The sequence below is a fragment of the Callithrix jacchus genome, chromosome 14 (assembly GCF_049354715.1).
Source record: "Callithrix jacchus isolate 240 chromosome 14, calJac240_pri, whole genome shotgun sequence".
Taxonomy (NCBI): domain Eukaryota; kingdom Metazoa; phylum Chordata; class Mammalia; order Primates; family Cebidae; genus Callithrix; species Callithrix jacchus.
Window position 1 is genome coordinate 26,304,370 of NC_133515.1, and position 21,279 is coordinate 26,325,648.

Genomic DNA, 21,279 nt, shown 5'->3' on the forward strand with positions numbered 1-21,279 from the left:
CTGAATAAACAAACAGGGTTTCAACATGTTGGCCAGGCTGGTCTCAAACTCCTGACCTGAAGTGATCCACCCACCTCAGCCTCCCAAAGTGCTGAGATTACAGGTGGGAGCCACTGTAATATAACTTTTTCATAAATGTGTCCATAAAGCTGTCATATCATGGGAATTGTTTTGCAATTTTAGACTTTTGGAGATTAAAAATACTTTTATGAAGAGGGAGTTAGTCCTGCAGATGTTGTACAACTTTACCATGTGGTGGTAAACAGTACTACATTTTCTTGGAATTCTTGGAAAAGGTGCAGGAGCAGATGTCTTTTTAAAATTAAAATTTCTGCCTGACCCTGTACCAAAGTTAGAGTTCCAAAACACAGCACAGAAATAAGGTAAAAACAACTTGCAAGTAAAGTCAGCTAAAGCCAATATTTCTTTAGAGTATTTTACTAAAAATATTATACATGGGTGTGCATGTGTATATATATTCTATGACACATATGGATTTCCTTCCTCATATTGTTTGTTAATTCTCTTTAAAACTCTATAATTATCTAAATCTCTAATTTTCTAAATTTCCTGAATTTTTACTTAGAGTAAGTTCTTTTGTTGGCAGTTTGTCAAGTTTACTACTTTTTCTGGGAAGAATTTTCTATGACGGCTCCTGAGACTCAGAAGTAAAATACCTATACGCTTCAGAAAGAAATTGTAAAAACAGTGGAAGAATTTTTCAGTCTTTCTTGGGTAGCTTGTCACATATTTTTCCAACCTCTCTCACACTTTTTTCACTAGTCATTTCTCCATATAAAACATATAAGACAGTGTGTTATAATCAGGAGCCAAAACTTCTTGCATATTTTCCACCAAACAGAAGGTAATTTTCAACCACTTAGGAAAATTCAACCTAATTTTACCCTCTCCCATGGCCATTTTAGGCAGGGAGCCAATTTGGCAATTTTAACTTACTGACCTACGTTACCAATTTAACAACTCTTGCTGCTTTCCCTTGGCAGATCAGTGTTTCCTTTATATTAAATTTAAAGTGACAGTATCCCTTTCAGGGGAACAGAAAAATAACTGGTTTCATCATACCCAATAACTAAATTGTCAATTTCTCGTCCATTTTCTTTTCCCTGAACCTCTCCCAGTTTAGCACAAGTGTTTAAGTAGTATAGAAGCACTGAATTAAAATTCTGTTCTAGGCCAGGTGCAGTAGCTCATCCCCGTAATCCCAGCACTCTGGGAGGCCAAAGCAGGAGGATCACTTGAGCCCAGAAATTCAAGACCAGCCTGGGAAACATAGCAAGACCCTTCTCTCCAAAAAATTTAAAAATATAGCTGGGCATGGTCGCATGTGCCCATTGTCCCAGCTATCTAGGACTCTGAAGTGGGAGGATCACTTGAACCCTAAGGGTTGAGGCTCCAGTGAGTCATGATGGCATCACTGCACTCCAGCTTGGATGACAGAGTGCGACCCTGTATCACAAAACAAAAATTCTGTTCTATAATACAAAAATTATGTCAGTGCACTGACTTATGAAAAATTCTAGGTCTCCTCCTTTTTTATTACTTACTATTAATATTACTTACTAATAAATATTAATTAGTAATATTTATTACTTAACCATAATTCTATAAATTTCACTTGTTAGAAATGAAATTTTTAAGACCAATGAATAATTAGCAGTTTAATAAATTATATTGCTGGGCAAGGTGGCTCACACCTGTAATTTCAGTACTTTGAGAGGCCTAGGTAGGTGGATCACCTGAGGTCAGGAGTTCCATCCAGACCAGCCTGGCCAACATGGTGAAACCCCGACTCTATTAAAAATACAAAAATTAGCAAGGCACGGTGGCACATGCCTATAATCCCAGCCACTCGGGAGGCTGAGGCAGGAGAATCGCTTGAACCTGGTAGGTGGAGGTTGCAGTGAGCTCAGATTGCTCCACTGCACTCCAGCCTGCTTGGCAGAGTGAGACTCCGTCTCACACAAACAAACAAACTTTTAATGCTTGTTGATGAGGGCTCAAGATGATGATACTGCTTAATTTTTCAACAGATTATGTTTGTTTATTTTTGAAACTGAGTTTTGCCGCCGTGCCCAGCTGATTTTTTTTTTTTTTTTTTTAAGAAAGGGTTTCACCATGTTGGTCAGGCTGGTGGTTATGAACTCCCAACCTCAGGTGATCCGCCCGCCTTGGCCTCCAAAGTGCTTGGATTACAGGTGTGAGCCACCACGCCCGGCCCTTGATTTTTGTATTTTTAGTAGAGACAGTTTTGCCATGTTGGCCAGGATGGTCTCGATATCCTGACCTCGTGATCTGTCTACCTCGGCCTCCGAAAGTGCTGGGATTATAGGCATGACCCACCATGCCCAGCCCCAACATACTATCTTTAAACACACATAAAGAAAAAAATGCTGCTGGGCGTGGTGGCTCACACCTGTAATCCTAGCACTTCGAGAGGCCGAGGTGGGTGGATCACCTGAGGTCAGGAGTTCAAGGTCAGCCTGACCATCATGGTGAAACCCCATCTTAAAAAAAAAATTAATGAAAAAAATGCCATCTGTAAGACTCCATGTTCTTGCTATGATCAGAGTCTCCCTTCAGAACTAAGGGAGTGCTGGAAATCCATGACTCAACTTACTATTGGAAAAGAAGTGACAAAGCATTGATCCAACTACTCCCAATGGTGAAAGTCCTGGAACAATTTCCTGAGGTGGACTTCCTTTCCCATTACCCAGTCCCCTGTACCTTGAAAGAGTTTGGAGGAAATGTCATGGCAGAGTTGCTGTATTAGTTATGTATGACTGCATAACAAATTATCCCAATACTTAGCAGCTTGAAACAACAAAAGTAATGTTACACAGTTTCAGACATTTAGAAATCCAGGAGCAGCTTAGTTGGGAGGTTCCAGCTCAGTGTCTGAAAAATAGGTGATTCTTTTTATTGTATGTAAAAATGTATACATATAGATAATTGGAAACAAGTAAGCACATTTTTTATATGAACATTATGTTTCATCAGATATTGTTTTATTATAATTCCAATTGATTTCTGAGTCTTTAAAAAATAGTTTCTGAAATGTGGCTCTGGCTTTCACAGTTCTGGGAAAAGGAATTCTACTAGTACAGTGGTCCACTATGTCCACAAAAGCAGCATTTAATTTAACTGTAATATACATGTAACTATCCTTTATCTTTTATTTTAAAGTTTAACATTATGAATTAATGATCTTAGTTAATGATAATCATGATTTTGATGCTAATATACTTGCTCAGTGTATTTTTAGTGGAATTATTTTTATGCACATTTTCTCATTTGATTTCCTATCAATTCTGTTTACTATACCTGGCAGCAAAAGCTCATCCTATCAGGGAAACAAGAGAGATAGCATACAAAAGGAGGAGTCTATTTACCATCCTAATCTTTACTGATAATTTACTTCACATGATAGTTTGTAGAATACAATTGAACTTTTGTATTCTCCTAAGTTTTATAAGCAAAAGGGTTCTGTGAAGAAGATGGAATAAATTGAGAAAACCCACTAAAGTAACCAAAGAGATATAGAAGACAAAATAAGCTTAAACAAGACATGAATTAACAAGGTAAGTCTCAGGCATAAGGAGGTGGGAGAGAAAGGTTTTTTAACTTCAAGATCTCAAAGAAAATGGAGAGAAAATCTTAAGAACCACAAACAGGAGATTGAAGTAACTGAATTGACTGTAAGAAAAGAAAGTAGGTTAGGCACGGTGGCTCACACCTGTAATCCCAGCACTTTGGGAGGCTGAGGCAGGCGGATCCCAAGGTCAGGAGATCCAGACCATCCTGGCTAACACAGTGAAACTCCAGCTCTACTAAAAATACAAAGCATTAGCCTGTAGTCCCAGCTACTCAGGAGGCTGAGGCAAGAGAATTATTTGAACCTGGGAGGTGGAGGTTGCAGTGAGCTGAGACTGCATCACTGCACTCCAGCCTGGACAACAGTGAGACTCCAAAAAAATAAAAATAAAAGGTCTGAGGACTACAAATTAGAAAAAGACAGAAAGACAGTGTTTTCAAAAGATTGATCAAAGTCATAGAGTACCAAGGTGGGGAAAAGGTTATTAAAAGCTTTCTCACACAAGTTTGCTTCCCCCAGAGAAATAAGGCAATGTAGCTAATAAGCAATAAAGGAAACAATATGAAAACATGTCTCAAGCCACAGGGAGGTTAAGCAGAGAACCCTTAAAGGGAAATGATGATCCATCCTAGAAAGAAGAAGAAGGGCTGGGCATGGTGGCTCACACCTGTAATCCAAGAACTTTGGAGGCCAAGGCAGGTGGATCACCTGAGGTCGGGAGTTCAAGACCAGCCTGACCAACATGGTGAAACCCTGTCTTTAAAAAAAAAGAAGAAGAAGATGTAGTACAAAAGGCATAGAACAAGGAATCAAAAGTTTGATTCCCAGTTCACCCAGTGATTTGGCCTTAGGTAAGGCATTCTCTGGGCCTTCGTTTCCTTGTCTATAAGTTGAGGAGACTGGGAGATCATAGTATCCAAAGTCTCTTCCAAAAAGGATGCTGCTCTGTGCATCTAAGCTCCAACAGACAAGACACAGAGCTACACAAGAAGGTAAAGGAAAGGCCAGCAATATGCGCAATTTAAGTAATAATTAAGCTGGGTGTGGTGGCTCATGCTTGTAACCTCAGCACTTTGGGAGGCCAAGGTGAAAGGATCACTTCAGCCCAGGAGTTCAAAACCAGCCTGGGCAACATAGCAAGACCTCATCTATACTCTTAAAAATAAATAAATAAATAAAGCTGCTGTAGTGGTGCTTGCTTATAGTCCCAACTACTCGGGAGGCTGAAGCCGGAGGACCACTTGAGCCAGGGAGGTTGAGGCTGCAGTGAGCCACAATCGTGCCACTTCACTCCAGCCTGGGTGACAGAGTGAGATCTTGTCTCAAAAAAAAAAGAAAAAGCAAAAAGGAATAATTGAAGATAAAAATTCTGAAGCAATAAAAAAAGAACTTCAACTTAATGTAGAGATTAGGAAATTTCAATTGTTCTCTATGCAGTATCTAAAAAGAAGAGAAAAAATTAAAAAATAAAAATTTAAAAAAAAGAAATTTCAAGTTGCCTTCAAAGAAGCTTCCTCAAAAAAGACTCCCTTCCCACACAGTCAAGCATATGTAAAAGAATCATCTATCATCAATGAAACAATAAATGTGTAATTATAATTAAAGACAGTAAATCTACATTTTCAAAATAATTTAAAAATTTCATAAAGATACAATAGGTTTGAATAACACAATTAATAACATGGAACCAATATAAAATCTATAAATGTACTTCCTTTTAAGTGATTTCAAAAGATTCAAATGCATCTTTTTTTCTTTCTTTTTTTTTTTTTTACAATTTCTGGACTTTTAGTAGAGACAGGGTTTCACCATGTCAAATGCATGTTTTATAACAACTACGCAACAGACATAGAGTATAAATTCTATAAATGATTTTATAGAATTCCAAATTATAAGTAATACAGCATCACAAAGTGCCTAACCATAAGGATAAAACATTATTTTAAAAAAGACCTTTTCAAGGAGGATATATGAAATATAACAATGGAGTTTTAATTAAGCTTTACTGAGATATGGTTAATATACAATAAACAGCACATGTTTAAAGTATACAATTGGTGAGTGTTGACACCTGTGAAGCCATCATCATAGTCCAGTCAACGAACATACCCATCACACCAGAAGGTTCATTGTGACCTTTGGTAATCTCTCCCTCCTGCACTTCCCTGCCTTATGCCCATCCACATGATCTATTTTCTGTCATTATAGATTATTTTGCATTTTCTAGACTTTCACACAAATGGAGTTATAAAATATATACTCTTTTTTTGCCCGCCCTCTTGTACTTCATGTAATTAGATTGAGATTCATCCATGTTATAGCATGTGTCGATATTCATTTATTTTATTGTTTTTTAGGAATAAAATGAGTACTTTAATGAGTAGTATTCCATTGTACAAATTTACCCCAATGTGTTTACCCATTAATCCATTGATGCACATTTGTGTTATTTCTAGTCTGAGGCTCTTACAAATAAAGTTGGTATGAACAATTGTGCACAAGTAATTTTATGGGCATATGCTTTAATTTCTCCTAGGTAAATACCTAGGAACAGAATGACTGTTATATGGTAAGCATATGTTTAAATTTTAAGAAACTGCCAAACTATTTTTTAAAGTGGTTAATCATTTTACATTCCCACCAGCAATATATAAGAGTTACAGTTGCTCCACATCCTTGACAAAACTTGGCATGGACAGTCTTCAAAATTTAAGATGTTCCAATTGGGGTGTAGAAGAATCTTGTTGTGATTTTTAGTGTGTATTTATCTAATGGCTAATGATTTTTTTAACATCTCCTCATTTGCTTATTTGCCATCTGTATATCTTCTTTGGTAAAGTCATATTTTGCCCATTTTTGTATTGGGTTGTTAATTTTTTTAAGTTTTATTAGTTTTGAAAATATCTATATATTCTTTGCACATTAAAGGACCGTTCTCTATCAGATATTTGATTTACAAATATTTTTCCAACACTGACCCTTGTCTTTTCATTCTGTTAACAGTATTTTTCAAAGAGCAGAAGTTCTTCATTTGGATAACGTAAAAAAAATATTGTGGCTGGATTGTGATTTTGGTATTGTTTCTAAGAAACTATCGACTAAACCAGGGTCACAAAGAGTTTCTCCTGTGTTTTCTTCTAGAACAGTTTTAGTTTTAGGTTTTACATTTAGGTTTGTGATCCAGTTTGAATTACTTGTTTTATGTACTGTGTAGAATGGATCAAAGTTCATTTTCTTTTTTTTTTGTTATGAATATCCAATTGTTCCCGTAAAATTTGTTGAAAAAAAATTGCATTTAATGTTTATGAAAGCATTAGTTGTTTATATATGTGTGGTTTTATTTCTGGGATTTCCATTTATCTATTTGTCTTGATGCCAATTCCATGCTGTCTTGATTACTGTAGTTTCATAGTGCCTTAGGGTTATGTAATGAAAGTTCTTCAACTTTGTTCTTCTTTTGTAAAAGTTGTTTTGGCTATTCCAGGGCTTTTATATTTCCATTTGAATTTAATAATTAATTTGTCAATTTTTACAAAAAAACCTAGTAGTATTTTGGTTGGGAATGCATTGAATATATGTATCAACTTAGGGACAGTTGACATCTTAATACTGAGTCTTCCAATCCATGAACAAAGTGTGTTTCTCCATTTAGGTCTTCTTTAATTTCTTTTAGCAATATTTTACAGTTTTCAGTCATCATTAAGTATTTAATTTTTTATGTAATCATGTGTGGAGTTTTCAATTTTTTTTCAGTTTCAAATTGTTCTTCAATAGTGTATGGAAATACAATTGAATTTTTTATTTTGTCCTTGTATTCTATAACCTTGCTAAACCTACTTCTAATCACTTGTCACTTCTAATATCTATCTGTTTTGCAAATTCCTTTGGATTTTCTGTAATGATCATGTTGTCTTCAAATAATAACACTTTTACTCCTTTCTTTTCAGTCTGGGTGCCCTTTATTTCTTTTTCTTGCCTGATTGCACTGGCTGTAGTCTCCAGTGCCATATTGAATAGCAGTGGTGAAAGTGCACATCCTTATCCGTTCCTGATGTTAGGAAGAAAGCATTTAGGCTTTCACTAGTAGGTATAATGGTAACTATAATTCTTTTATATGCCCTTTATCAAATTCAGGATGTTCTAATAGTAATTTGCTTAGAGTTTTTATCAGAAATGGTTGTTGAGCTTTGCTAAATGCATTTTCTTCATTTATTGAGAGGATCGTATTTTTTTTCTTTTTGGTTTGTTAATATGGTAAATTACATTGATTGGTTTTTGTTTTTTGCTTGTTTTTAAGAGACAGCTTCTCATTCTGTAACCCAGACTGGGGTGCAGTAGTGTGATCATGGCTTACTGTAGCTTTGACCTCCCTAGCAGCTTTGATCCTCCCACTTCAGCCTCCCAAATACCTAGGACTATAGGCAAATGCCAGCATAGCTGGCTTTTTTCTTTCTTCTTTTTAAGTAGAGACAGGGCTCACTATGTTGCCCAGGCTGTTCTTGAACTCCTGGGCTGAAGTGATCCTCCTGCTTTGGCCTCCCAAAGTGCTAGAATTACAGGCACCTGGCCTTGATTGGTGCCTGTAAATTGAATCTCAAACCAGCTTTGCATTCTTGGAATAAACCCCACTTTGGTCATGATACATTATCCTTTTTATATATTGTTGAATTCAATTTGCTAATATTTTGTTTAGAATGTTTGCATCTATGCTCATGAGGAATATTGGTCTGTAGTTTGCTTGCCTTTGTCTGCTTTCTGGTATCAGGTTAATTTTAAATTTATAGACTTCATTGACATATTAGCTACTTTTCAATTTTCTGAGAGTTTTAATAGAATTAGTATTATTTTATTTTTGTGATTTTATAGACTTCATCAGAGCAGCAAGCCATCTGGATATGGAGTATTTTGTGGGAAAACCTTTAACTACAAATTAAATGTTTAAAATAAGCATGGGACTATTTAGGCTATCTATTTCTACTTGAGTGAGCTTTGGTATTTTGTGCCTTTCAAGGAATTTGCTCTAAGTTGTTGAATTCATTGGCATAGAATCATTCATAATATTCTATTATTATCTTATATTATCTGTATAACTTGCAGTGATGTTACATTCCACATTAGTGATAATTTGCATCTTTCGTCTTTTGTTCCTAATCACCCTAGCTAGAGATCTATCAATTTTATTGATTTTTGTTTTCAAAGAAGCAGTTTTGGTTTCACAGATTTTTGCTATTGTTTTTCTGATTTTTATTTTATTATTTTTCCTGTGAACTTTATTCTTTTATTTTTTCTGTGCACTTTGAGTTTAATCTTCCTTTTCTGGTGTCTTAAGATGAAAGCTGGAGTCATTGATTTGGGACCTTTTTTCTATTCTAATGTAAGTGTTTTGTGTTGTAAAAATTTCCTTAACTACTGCTTCAAGGGTATCCCAGACATTTTGATGTATTGAGTTTTCATTTTCATGCTATTTAAAATACTATCACTTTGCTTTTGATTTCTTCTTGGCCCATTGAATATTTAGAAGTCTCTTATTTAGTTCCCAAATATTTGGGGTCTACCCAGCAATTTTTCAGCAGTCATTATTATCTAATTTATTTCAGTTGTGGTTAGAGAACATACTGTATATGACTTAAATTCTTTTTAGCTTCTTGACACTTGCTTTATGACCCCAAATATGCTATATTTTATTTATTTATTTATTATTGCTATATTTTAATAAATATTCCCATGGTCACTTGAAAAGAATTTATATTCTGCTATTGTGGGGTGGAATGGTCAATAAATCTTAATCAAATGAGGTTGGTTGGTAGAGTTAATGACAAAATTCTATGACTAGAACAGTGGCTTCCAAAGTGCGTGTATACATCCCTGAAGGTATAAAAACTGATCTATTGGAATATAGAAATAAATTATTAAAATTAGGCCAAGTGTGGTGTCTAACACCTGTAATCCTAGCACTTTGGTTGGCCAAAGTGGTGGTATCACTTGAGCCCAAGAGTTCAAGACCAGCCTGGGCAACATAGTGAGAACCTATCTCTACATAATATTTTTAAAATTTAAAAATAAGAATTAGCCGGGCATGGTGGCACATGTCTATAGTCCCAGCTACTCAAGAACCTGAGCCAGGAGGATCTCTTAAGCCCAGGAGGTCAAGGCTGCAGTGAACTACAATCATGCCACTATGCTCCAGCCTTCATTGATGTAGCAAGACTCTGTCTCAAAAAAAAAGAAATTATTAAAATTATATATATAATTTATTTAATGTATTATGCATATAATTTACTAAAATGATATATAATTCTTAAAATAAGAAAATACAGATAGTATCATATACTTTTTATTTCACTTTTTGTATATTGTTACAAATTACAGTATATTTACCATAGGATGTCATGAACATGATTAATTTTTTTAAAAATTCTAAGCGATAGACTCTATACAGTACTTTGTATTGAGATGAGGAGATACTATGCAATTTTTTTTATCCCACAGAGAGGTCCACCAGCACAGTCTTTCTCCCCTGGAGGAACTCCTGAAATAATTTCCAGGTCTCAGGGGATTTCTATATAAAATTATTTTTATCTAAGCCCATAGTACATTAGCATGATCAGTAAGATGTAGATATAACAATCCAATAATAATTGCCAATGCTCTTTTGAGTAGAGAATGATATCTTTTCCTGAAAATCTGTTTATTTTGGCTAACTTACTTGCCTATCATTTTATGTGGTTCCTCCTACCAAAAAAAGATATTAATTCATTATCTCTACTTGATTTTTTAGGTTTTTTACCTTATCCAAGTAGATCCCAAACTCTTATCACAAATTCCTACTAAATTAGATTCTAATGTGGTTGTTATGTCTTTTTAAACATCTGTTCCTGAAATAAAATCGAATAGTTAAAATTAGCTTACCTTTCTTGAAATTAATCTCCATAGTGGCTTTTCATAAAATTTTAAAACTCGTATTGTAAAAATAGTACATTTTTGTTAAGCAGGCTTAAGACAAAATGAGACAATTTTTTTTAAAGGTAAGAGGAGTTGATTTAATTTACATAAAGGTTGTAAATTGATTTTAATTAATGTTGTTTACAACACAAAAATTTATTGAAAATGTTGAAAAGTTACTAAAACTGCAAAGAAAACAATGTGAATAAAAATGGCCTAAGACTGTTTTAAGACAGTTTAAAAGCTCTTCCTTACTGAGTGACATGATCAGGCTGCCTGCTATGGTTTGGATATTTGTTCCCTCCAAATTCCATGTTTAAATATAATAAAGTTGGAGGTGGGGCCTAATGGGAGGAGTTTGGATCACGGGAGCAGATCTCTCATGAATGGTTTGAGGCTGTCCCGGTGATAATGAGGGAGTTCTTACTCTGTTAGTTTATGCGAGAATTGGTTGTTTAAGAGAACACTGCCCCTCCACCTTCTCTCTCTTTTCGTCTCTCACAATGTGACAATCTGGCTCCCCTTCACTTTCAGCCATGATTGGAAGCTTCCTGAAGTCCTATCCAGGAACAGATGCTGGCATCATGCTTCCTGTATAGCCTGCAGAACCGTAAGCAAAATAAACCTTTTTATAAATTATCCAGCCTCAGGTATTCCTTTATAGCAACGCAAAATGGACTAACACTCCCATATAGGCCTAGCAATTACAAAATTATTATACACACATTACTTTCTTGATCTCTTTAACTGGCCTATAAAGTATTAAAAGTGTTTTAAACACTTTTTTGAAACTAAAACTTAAGGATGGACTTTATCCCTTAATTGAAGCTTGTGCTTGTGTCTTTGCTGGTCAAATACACAATTTTCAACAGAAATATGATACTTTCAGATGCTTCTTAAAGAAGAAAAACTAGCTTGAGCAACATAGGTGATTCTACCTCTGCAAAAAAAAAAAAAAGGCCAGATATGGTGGCATGCATGTGTAGTCCCAGCTACAGTCAAGAGACTGAGGTGGGAGGATGGCTTGAACCAGGAATTTGAGGCTGCAGTGAGCTCTGATCATGCCACTGTACCAGCCTAGGGAACAGAATGAGACCTTGTCTCAAAAAACAAGAAAAAGTTCACTTACAAGTTTAAGAAGTTAAATACCAGCTGGGCACGGTGGCTCACACCTGTAATCCCAGCACTTTGGGAGGCTGAGGCAGGCAGATCACCTGAGGTTGGGAGTTTGACACCTCCCTGACCAACTTGGACACCAGCCTGACAGTCTCTACTAAAAATACAAAATTAGCTGGGCGTCGTGGCTTATGCCTGTAATCCCAGCTACTCGGGAGGCTGAGGCAGGAGAATTCCTTGATCACAGCAGGCAGAGGTTGCAGTGAGCTGAGATCATGAAGCTGCACTCCAACCTGGGCCATAGAGTGAGACTTCATCACAAAAAAAAAAAAAGAAGAAGAAGAAGTAGTTAAAAACCAGCAAAATGTTCGTTGCTTTCCCATGAATAGCAGAAATTTGCTTTTTCATAGAAATCCAGTTTGTCTCCATTGTTAGAGAGCTAGAAAAAAGAAAAAAAATAGAAATCCATAGTTTGTCAAGAGATAGATGAGTAAATCTCATCTTCAGTATATGATCAGACTGTATCTCTGTTTAAGAAAGTTGACTATTTTTGTCACATCATCCAGACTTTTAAATTTTCATCTTTGATAGGCTTTGACACCATCACCTCTCTATGAAGAAAAGAGTGTGTTGTGAACAAAGTCAGAATTTCCTGTATTCCCTTTTCTGCTCCTGGAGCTCATTGGTGGGACCTGTCAGTATAGACACCCACATGTTTCCTCCAGATCAGACCTTTTTATTCCAGATACAAAGATAGAACATTAAATGCGTCTGGGAGTTTGTTGTTTGGGATAGCTCTTTGCACCGGGGGGAAAAAAGTCTTAAAAACCACAGCGAAACTCCGTCTAAAAAAAAACCATCTCGTTTACGAATCTTACAAATGTTATGATATTAATTAGCCAGGTGTGATGGTGGGTGCCTGTAGTCCCAGTTACTTGAGAGGCTGAGGCAGGAGACTCGCTTGAACCTGGGAGGCAGGTAACAGTGAACCAAGATGGTGCCACTGCTCTCCAGCCTGGGTGACAGAGCGAGATTCCGTCTCAAACAACAATAACAGTAACAACTAATTTTATAATATGACATTTATTGGTAAAATCTGTTGATTCATCAACCTACATAGAGAATCATTTGTTTCCATTTATGACATAAATCATTAATACGTTGACTAACGGTATTGAGAGGGAAAACTTTTCATTTTCTTATACTATATCTTGTCCTAGTATTTTATTTGTTTGTTTGATTTTAGAGACAGGATCTTGTATGTTGGCCAAACTCCTGGGCTCAAGCAATCCTTCCACCTCAGCCTCCCAAGCAGCTAGGACTACAGGCAGGAGCTCTTTGCCAGCCCTAGCATTTTATTTACTCTAATTTAGGTTCTCATCACTGTGTGCATTTTCCTTTTCTGGACAATGAAGAACTGCTACTAAATAGCTTGCTTCCTGAGGCTATTCACTGACTATGACCTTTTTTTTTTTTTTAAACAAAAGCTTTACTCTCTTTCAATTTTCCAGTAACCACTGAAAATAATCTGCCCTTTTATTTGTCAAATGTCTGTGCTTTGGAGTTGAGTCTTTGCAGTTTTGTTAAAACCATTGCTTGATGTGCACGTTGTTTACCACACAAAATGCACAAAGGAATGGAACAATTTGGATTACTAGAGTTTCCTTGTTGCCTGGTACAGTAAAATGCTTCAAAAGATTAAAATTCTTGACTGGGCGTGGTGGCTTTCATCTGTAATCCCAGCATTTTGGGAGCATTTGGTAGGATTGCTTGAGGCTAGCAGTTTGAGAACAGCCTGGGCAACATAGCAAGATCTCTTAATCTACAGCAACAAAATAACAAGGCATGGTAGCACATGCCTCTAGTCCTAGATATTCTGAAGGCTGAGCAGGGGGATCATTTGAGCCCAGGAGTTTGAGGCTGCAGTGAGCTGTAATCACACCACTGCACTCTAGCCTGGGTGACAGAGTGAGACACTATCTCTAAAATAAATAAATAAATATAGATTAAAACTCTTCATCAACCCCATCAGAAGAGTCCATGGACCTAGGCCTATAATATTTTCTTCTGTCTCATACCTTGCCTTTAAAAATCACCATATTGGACAGTTGGACATGTTTAAAAACCCAAACACTAATAAAATATAAAATGGTAGAGCATAATAACAGCCACATGAGAAAATTATTTACAAAATATGTGAAATTTTCACTGTACAGTTTAGTTCTAACCTATACAATCCATGTTTTCAGTGGCCATTGCTTATGAATAAGTGAAATGAATGGCCGAAGTGCCATAACGTGTGGGAGGAAGGCATGGGGAACACCATTCTAAGGTACTTGCACTAACTATGAAGGAGTATACTATTACTTTAAAGTGGACTTGCCTTAGTTATGAATGTATATTAAAAATTCTAGGGAAACCCCTAAAAAGAAGTATAGTTGATGTAAGAGAGAAGGGAAAATAGAATCATAAAATGTTCAATTAAAATCAGTGAAGGCAAAAACAAAAAAAAAAGGGAAGGCAGAAAAAGAGTGGAAGACAAAAAAAACAAAAACAAAAGCAATGACTAGAAAAGTTACACATATGATAGGTATTAATCCAACAATATCAAGATTCACTTTAAATGTGAAGGGTCTAAGTATGCCAATTAAAAAAGACTGTCAGAGTAGATTAAAAAAAAGCAAGACCTCACAAGAAGAAAAAATTAGAAAAAAAAAAAAAAAAAAAAAAAAAGAAAGCCAGGTGCGGTGGCTCACGCCTGTATTCCCAGCACTTGGGAGGCCAAGGCAGGCAGATCATGAGGTCAGGAGATCAAGACCATCCTAGCCAACATGGTGAAACCCCGTATCTACTAAAAATAAAAAAAAAATTAGCCAGACATGGTGGCACATGCCTGTAGTCCCAGCTACTTGGGAAGTTGAGACAGGAGAATCACTTGAGCCCAGGAGGCAGAGGTTCCAGAGAGCCAAGATCATACCACTGCACTCTGGCCTGGGCAACAGAGTGAGACTCCATCTCAAAAAAAAAAGGAAAGAAAGAAAAAGTTCTGACTAAATTTTGTTTAAAAGAAACATTTTAAATATAAAGACAGATAGAATAAAAATAAAAAAATTAAAGACTATACCATGCTAATATTAGTCAAAAAAAAACCACTGGAGTTCTACATTAATTTCAGACAAATAATTAAGCACAAGAAAAATTATCAGGGATAAAGAAGAACAGTATAAGATTTTTTTAAATCTCCAAGAAAACATAACAACCCTTAATGTATGCACACCTAACTAACAAGAGTGTCAAAATACATGTGGTGAAACTCATAGAACTGCAAGGGGAAATTGATGAAAACACTATTATACTTAGAGACTTCAACATCCCTCTATTAGTAGTTGACAGATCCAGCAGGCATGAAATCAATAATTATATCGTTGAACTAAATATAAACAGCACCATCAATCAAATGAATCTAATTGACATTTATAAAATACTTCATCCAACAGCAACAAAATACACATTCTTTCCAAGCTCACATGGAACATTCTCCAAGAGAGACCACATTCTGGGTCATAAAACAAATCTTGACAATGGGATTAAAACAAAATCAGTAACAGAAAGATAGCTGGAAAATCCAAAAATATTTGGCATTTAAACTACATGTTTCTAAATAAATGAGTAGTCAAAGAAGAAACCTCAAGAGAAGAGAAATTTTAAAATATTTTAGCTCAATAAAAATGAAATTACAACTTATCAAAATTTGTCAGATGCAGTGAAAGCAGTGCTTAAAGGAAAATTTCTACCATTAAATGCTTATATTGGAAAATCAAAAAGACCTAAAATTAATTATCTAAGTTTCCACCTCAGGAAACTAGAAAATGAGGAGCAAATTAAATTGCAAAAGAAGATAAATTATAAAAGTCAGGGCCGAAAACACTGAAATTGAAAACAGGAAATCCATAGAGAAAGAATCAATGAATCCAAAGCTGTTTCTTTGCAAAGATCAGTGAAATTTATAAACTTTTACTCAAACTAACTAAGAAAAATAGAAGACACAAATTACTAATATCAGAAATGAAAGAAGGCACATCATTATGAACATTAAAAGTGTAATAAAGGAATGTGATAAATTATTATATGCCCATAAATTTGATAATCTAGGTGAAGTAGACCAATTCCCTAAAAGACACAATCTACCAAAACTTTTACAAGGAGAAGTAGATTACATGAATAAGCTTGTAGGTATTAAATAAATTGAATCAATAATTAATAACTTTCCAAGACAGAATGCACCAGGCTCAGATGGGTTCACTGGTGAATTCTACCAAATATTTAAGAAATAAATTACAACAATTCCCTATAATCTCTTACAGGAAATAGAAGCAGAGGCAATACATCCTAACATTCTTTGAGGCCAGAATTATCCTAATACTTAAACCAAAGATATTACAAGAAAAAAAAAAAACAACTACAGACCAATATCTCTTGTGAATATAGGTACAAAAGTCCTCAACAAAATATTAACAAATAAAATCCAACAAATCTAAAAGAAATTATATGCCATGACCAAGTAGGATTTATTTCAGGTATACAAGGCTGGTTCAATACTAAACAAATCAATTAATATTACTATGTTTGGTCTTAGCCAAAAGCCCGAGAAGAGATCAATTAATGTAATTCATAACACCAACACACTAAAGAAGATAAATCATATGATCAAATACAGAAAGAGAATTTGACAAAATCCATCACCCATTCATAATAAAAATTCTCAGCAAACTAGGAATAGAGGGGGATTTCCTCAGTTTGATAAAGAACATCTACAAAAACCCCTACAGCTAATATCATACCTACTGGTGATGCTTTCTTTCTAAAATTAGGAACTATACAAAGGAGTATACTCTCACCAGTCTCATTCAACATCATTCTGAGAGACATGGCCAACACAGTAAGACAGCAAAAGGAAATAAAATATACACAGATTGAGCAGGTGTGGTGGCTCATGTCTGTAATCCCAGAACTTTGGGAAGCCTAGGCAGGTGGATTGCCTGAGCTCAGGAGTTTGAGACCAGCTTGGGCAACATGGTGAAACCCCGTCTCTACTAAAATACAAAAAATTAGCCACGTGTGGCAGCATGTGCCTTTAATCCCGGCTTCTCAGGAGGCTGAGACAGAAGAATCACTTGAACCTGGGAGGCGGAGGTTGCAGTGAGCTGAGATGGCGCCACTGCACTCCAGCCTGGGCGACAGAGCAAGACTCCGTCTCAAAAAACAAAAAGATATGCAGATCAAGAAGGAAGAAATAAAACTGTCTTTGTTTGCAGCTAATGATTTTCTATGTAGAAAATCCCAAAGAACTAACAAAACAAACGAACAACTAATTTCTGGAACTGACATGCACTTATAGCAAAGTTGCAGGATACAAGATTAATATACAAAAGTCAATTGCTTTCCTATATACCAGCAATGACCTATTGGAATTTGAAATTGATAACATCATCAGTAGCATCCTTAACTTAAAAAAGAAAATTAAAAATAAAAATAAAAACACAACATCATTTACATTGACACCCTGCAAAAAAAGAAAGAAATACTTAGGTATGCATTTAGCAAAATATGTACAAGAGCTGTATAAGGAAAACAAACTGTCATGAAAGAATCATGAATAGGAAACCCAATATTGTTATCAGTTCTTTATAATATGATCTATAAATAACCAACACAATATTGAGGAGAAAAAGTCAGAGGTCTGACACTACAAAACTTCAAGACTTACTGTACAGTAATCAAGAGAGTGTGATATTGGTGAAAGAACAGACAAATACATTAATGGAACAGAAGAGAGAGGCCAGAAAGAAACACACAAATATAGCCAACTGATCTTTGACAGACAAGCAAAAGCAGATCAATGGAAAAAGGACAGTCTTCAGCAAATGACAATGAAATAATTGAACATTTACATGGGAAAAAAATGAATGTGGACACATACCTTACAGCTTTCACAAAAATTAACTCAAAATGGATCATAGGCCTAAATGTCAAATGCAAAACTATAAAGCTTCTGATTTAAAGGGTTAATAATAGGGAGAATGGGGGAGCAAAGTGGGGGCAGAGAGAAAGGAAGAATATCAGAGTTCTCTGTACTTTCTGCTCAGCTTTTCTGTAAAACTAAAACTGCTTTAAAAAAATTAACTATCAATTATTTTTAAAAACTCCATCTGCATAGTTAATTTTAAAAAGCAAACAACTTTTAAACAGGATCTTCTAACCTACTTAGAGGTTTTCCAGAGCACTCTAAATGAATTTTGAACATACTTATTTAAAACATAAATATGGCCGAGGGTGGTAGGTCTTGCCTGTAATCCCAACACTTTGGGACTACAAAGTGTTGTCATCACTGGCCAAGGCCAGTGAATCACAAGGTCAGGAGTTTGAGACCAGGCTGGCCGACATGGTGAAACCCTGTCTCTACTAAAAATACAAAAAATTAGCTGGGTGTAGTGGCAGGTGCCTGTAGTCCCAGCTACTTGGGAGGCCGAGACAGAACAATTGCTTGAACCAGGGAGGCGGAGTGGCAGTGAGCCGAGATCACGCCACTGCACTCCCACCTGGGTGACAGTGTGAGAGTCTGTCTTAAAAACAGAAAACAATCAAATAACATAAACATTAAGGTCGGGTATGGTGGCCCACATCTGTGATCCCAGCACTTTGGGAGGCCTAGGTGGGCAGGTCACTTGAGGTCAGGAGTTTGAGACCAGCCTGGCTAACGTGGTGAAACCTATCTCTACTAAAAATACAAAACTTGGCCAGCATGGTGGCACTTGCCTGTAATCCCAGCTACTTGGGAGGCTGAGGCATGAGAATTGCTTGAACTGGGGAGTCAAAGTTTGCAGTGAGCTGAGATTGCGCCACTGCACTCCAGCCTGGACAACAGAGTTAGACTGTCTCAAAAAAAAAAAAAAAGGAGGGGGGGAAGAAACAAAAAGCAAAAAAACATGAACATTACATGTTCTACAGAAACAATTATTGTCATTAGGTAAGATGAAAAATTATTTTCTATTTTCTCTTTCCTTCCTTTTCTTCCTTCCTTCCTTCCTTCCTCCCTCTCTTCTTTCTTTCTCTTTCTTTCCCTTCCTTCCTTTTTGTCTTTTTCTTTCTTTCGTTCTTCCTTCCTTCCTTTCTCTTTCTCTCTCTCTCTCTCCCCCCCCTCTCTCTTTCTCTCTCTCTCTCCCTCTCTCTCTCTCCCTCTCTCTCTCTCCCTCTCTCTCTCTCCCTCTCTCTCTCTCTCTCCCTCTCTCAACAAGATCCTTCTCTGTTACCAAGGCTGGAGTGTAGTGGCATGATTATTGATAGGGACAGAAGGCAGAGAAATTCTAGGCAGAAAAGGGTGGAGTCCCTGGTGAGGGCCACACCCTAAAACCTGGTACCATGGCCCAAAATGAAAACTTTACATTCCCATTATCCCTGCTTGAATATTGCCTTTTCCAAAACCACCACTGGCCCACTCCACCCCACATCATGTACCCATAAATACCCCAGGCTCCACTGGCAGAGAGCAGAGAAAGAGAGAAGCAGCAGCTGAACATTAGAGATATCGCTTGACTTTAGAGGGACAGCTTGACAGCAGCACTTAGGAAAGTCTGACCAGAGACAGCTGGACTTCAGGGGAAGAATACCTTCCCACTCCATCTACTTCTTAGCTCCTCTTACCACTGAAAGCCACTTCCGTCAGCAATAAAATCCCCTGTATTTACTATCCTTCCATTTGTTCATGGGGTCTGATTTTTCCTGGACTCGGGACAGGAGCTTAGGATATAGAAGGCTGTAACAGTGACCTGCTACCCTTGTGAAAAGGCAGAGGGTCCACTGAGCTGTTAAACATTTGAGCCATCCACGAACAGCAAAGCTAAAAGCCTGTATCATTCCTTCTGAGATTTCAGGGGTCATGGGTACTCCATGCTAGGTGCTGCTGTGGGGCCCACACAAAGTTTTGCTCCTGCCCATACCCATGAAGTACTCGCCCCAGCTCTTGCACCCACTCAGCTGTGCTCCCCATCCTGCAAAGGGGAGAGCACAGCAGATCCTAGTTAGTGAAGCCAGCCAAAGCAGCCGGCTAGCTCCAGCACCCGCATTCCAGTTCCCACCCATGAAGGGGTAAGGAAAAGTTTCCTGTTTCATTATGGTTTACTGCAGCCTCGATCTCATGGGCTCAAGTGATCCTCCCACCTCAGCCTCCGGAATAGCAACCATTAGCTATTGTCAACAGAAACTTTTGCATAGCTCTTAGGTAAGATTGAAAATATAAACCTGGAATCAGCTTTCTTTTTGAGTGTCTTTTGAGCTATTATAGACATTAAATAAAGACTTAAAGTCACTGCAATACATAATGATAAATCGATATTTTACCCGACATTTATTGTTACTACATACCAGGCACCTATAAAATTCCAACATGTAGGTACTACTATTGATTTGACTTTGCAAGTGAAGAAACTGAAGCAAAAAAAAAAAAAGAGAGAGAGAGAGAGAAAGAGAGGAAAGATTAGGTAACTTCAAGATCACACACTTTAAGTGGACTACTGGAATTTAAATCTCAACACTCTGGCTTCAAAACTTGTAATATGTAAAATAATTATTTTAAATATGAATTGATTAAGCACTCCAATTAAATGGTAGAGTTTATCAGATTGGATTTAAAAATCAAGATATTGCATGGTGCAGTGCCTTACACCTATAATCCCAGCACTTTGGGAGGCTGAGGCAGGAGTATCATTTGAGACCAGGAGTTTGAGACCAGCCTGGTTAGACCCTGTCTCTACAAAAAAATTATTAAAACATAGCCGGGTGTGGTTGTTATGGCACCTGTAGTCCCAGTTACTGAGGAGGCTGAGGTGGGAGGATTGCTTGAGCCCAGGAGTTTGAGGCTGCAGTGAGCTATGATCATGCCACTACACTTCAGTCTGGGCTACAGAGCAAGACTCTGTAACAACAAAAAAAAAATTAATTAAATTAAATATAAATAAAAATCGAACCCAATTAAATGCTATTTGCAGGAGACACACTGTACATTTAACTACATATATAGGATGAAAGTAAAGGAATGGCAAAAATATACCAAACAAACACTTATTATAAGAAAACTGAAGTGGCTAGATCAATATCAGACAAAATAGACTTCAAGTTAAGGAATATGGGCTGGATGCAGTGGCTCAGGCATATAATCCCAGCACTTTGGGAGGCCAAGGCAGGCTGATCATGAGGTCAGGAGATTGAGACCATCTTGGCCAACATGGTGAAACCCCATCTCTACTAAAAGTACAAAAATTAGCTGAGTGTGGTGGCGCAGGCCTGTAATCCCAGCTACTTGGGAGGCTGAAGCAGAAGAATCCCTTGAACTTGAGAGGCAGAGGTTACAGTGAGCTGAGATTGTGCCACTGCACTCCAGCCTGGTGACAGAGAGAGAGTCTGTCTCAAAAAAAAAGCAATATGAACAGAAATAAAGAGACTGTAATCCCAGCACTTTGAGAAGCTGAGGCAGGTAGATCACCTGAGGTCAGGAGTTCAAGACCAGCCTGGCCAAAATGGTGAAACCTCATCTCTACTAAAAATACAAAAAT

The 21,279-nt window shown here is 36.8% G+C and overlaps 1 long non-coding RNA gene across 1 annotated transcript in view; it reads left to right on the top strand.

Moving 5' to 3' along the window:
• Positions 1–21,279, top strand: part of LOC108588196 (uncharacterized) — a 70,286-nt gene that overhangs the window by 14,953 nt on the left and 34,054 nt on the right. The window contains exon 2 of the long non-coding RNA XR_013526404.1: positions 11,090–11,165. This is a non-coding gene — a long non-coding RNA (uncharacterized LOC108588196). The remainder of the gene's footprint in view (positions 1–11,089; positions 11,166–21,279) is intronic.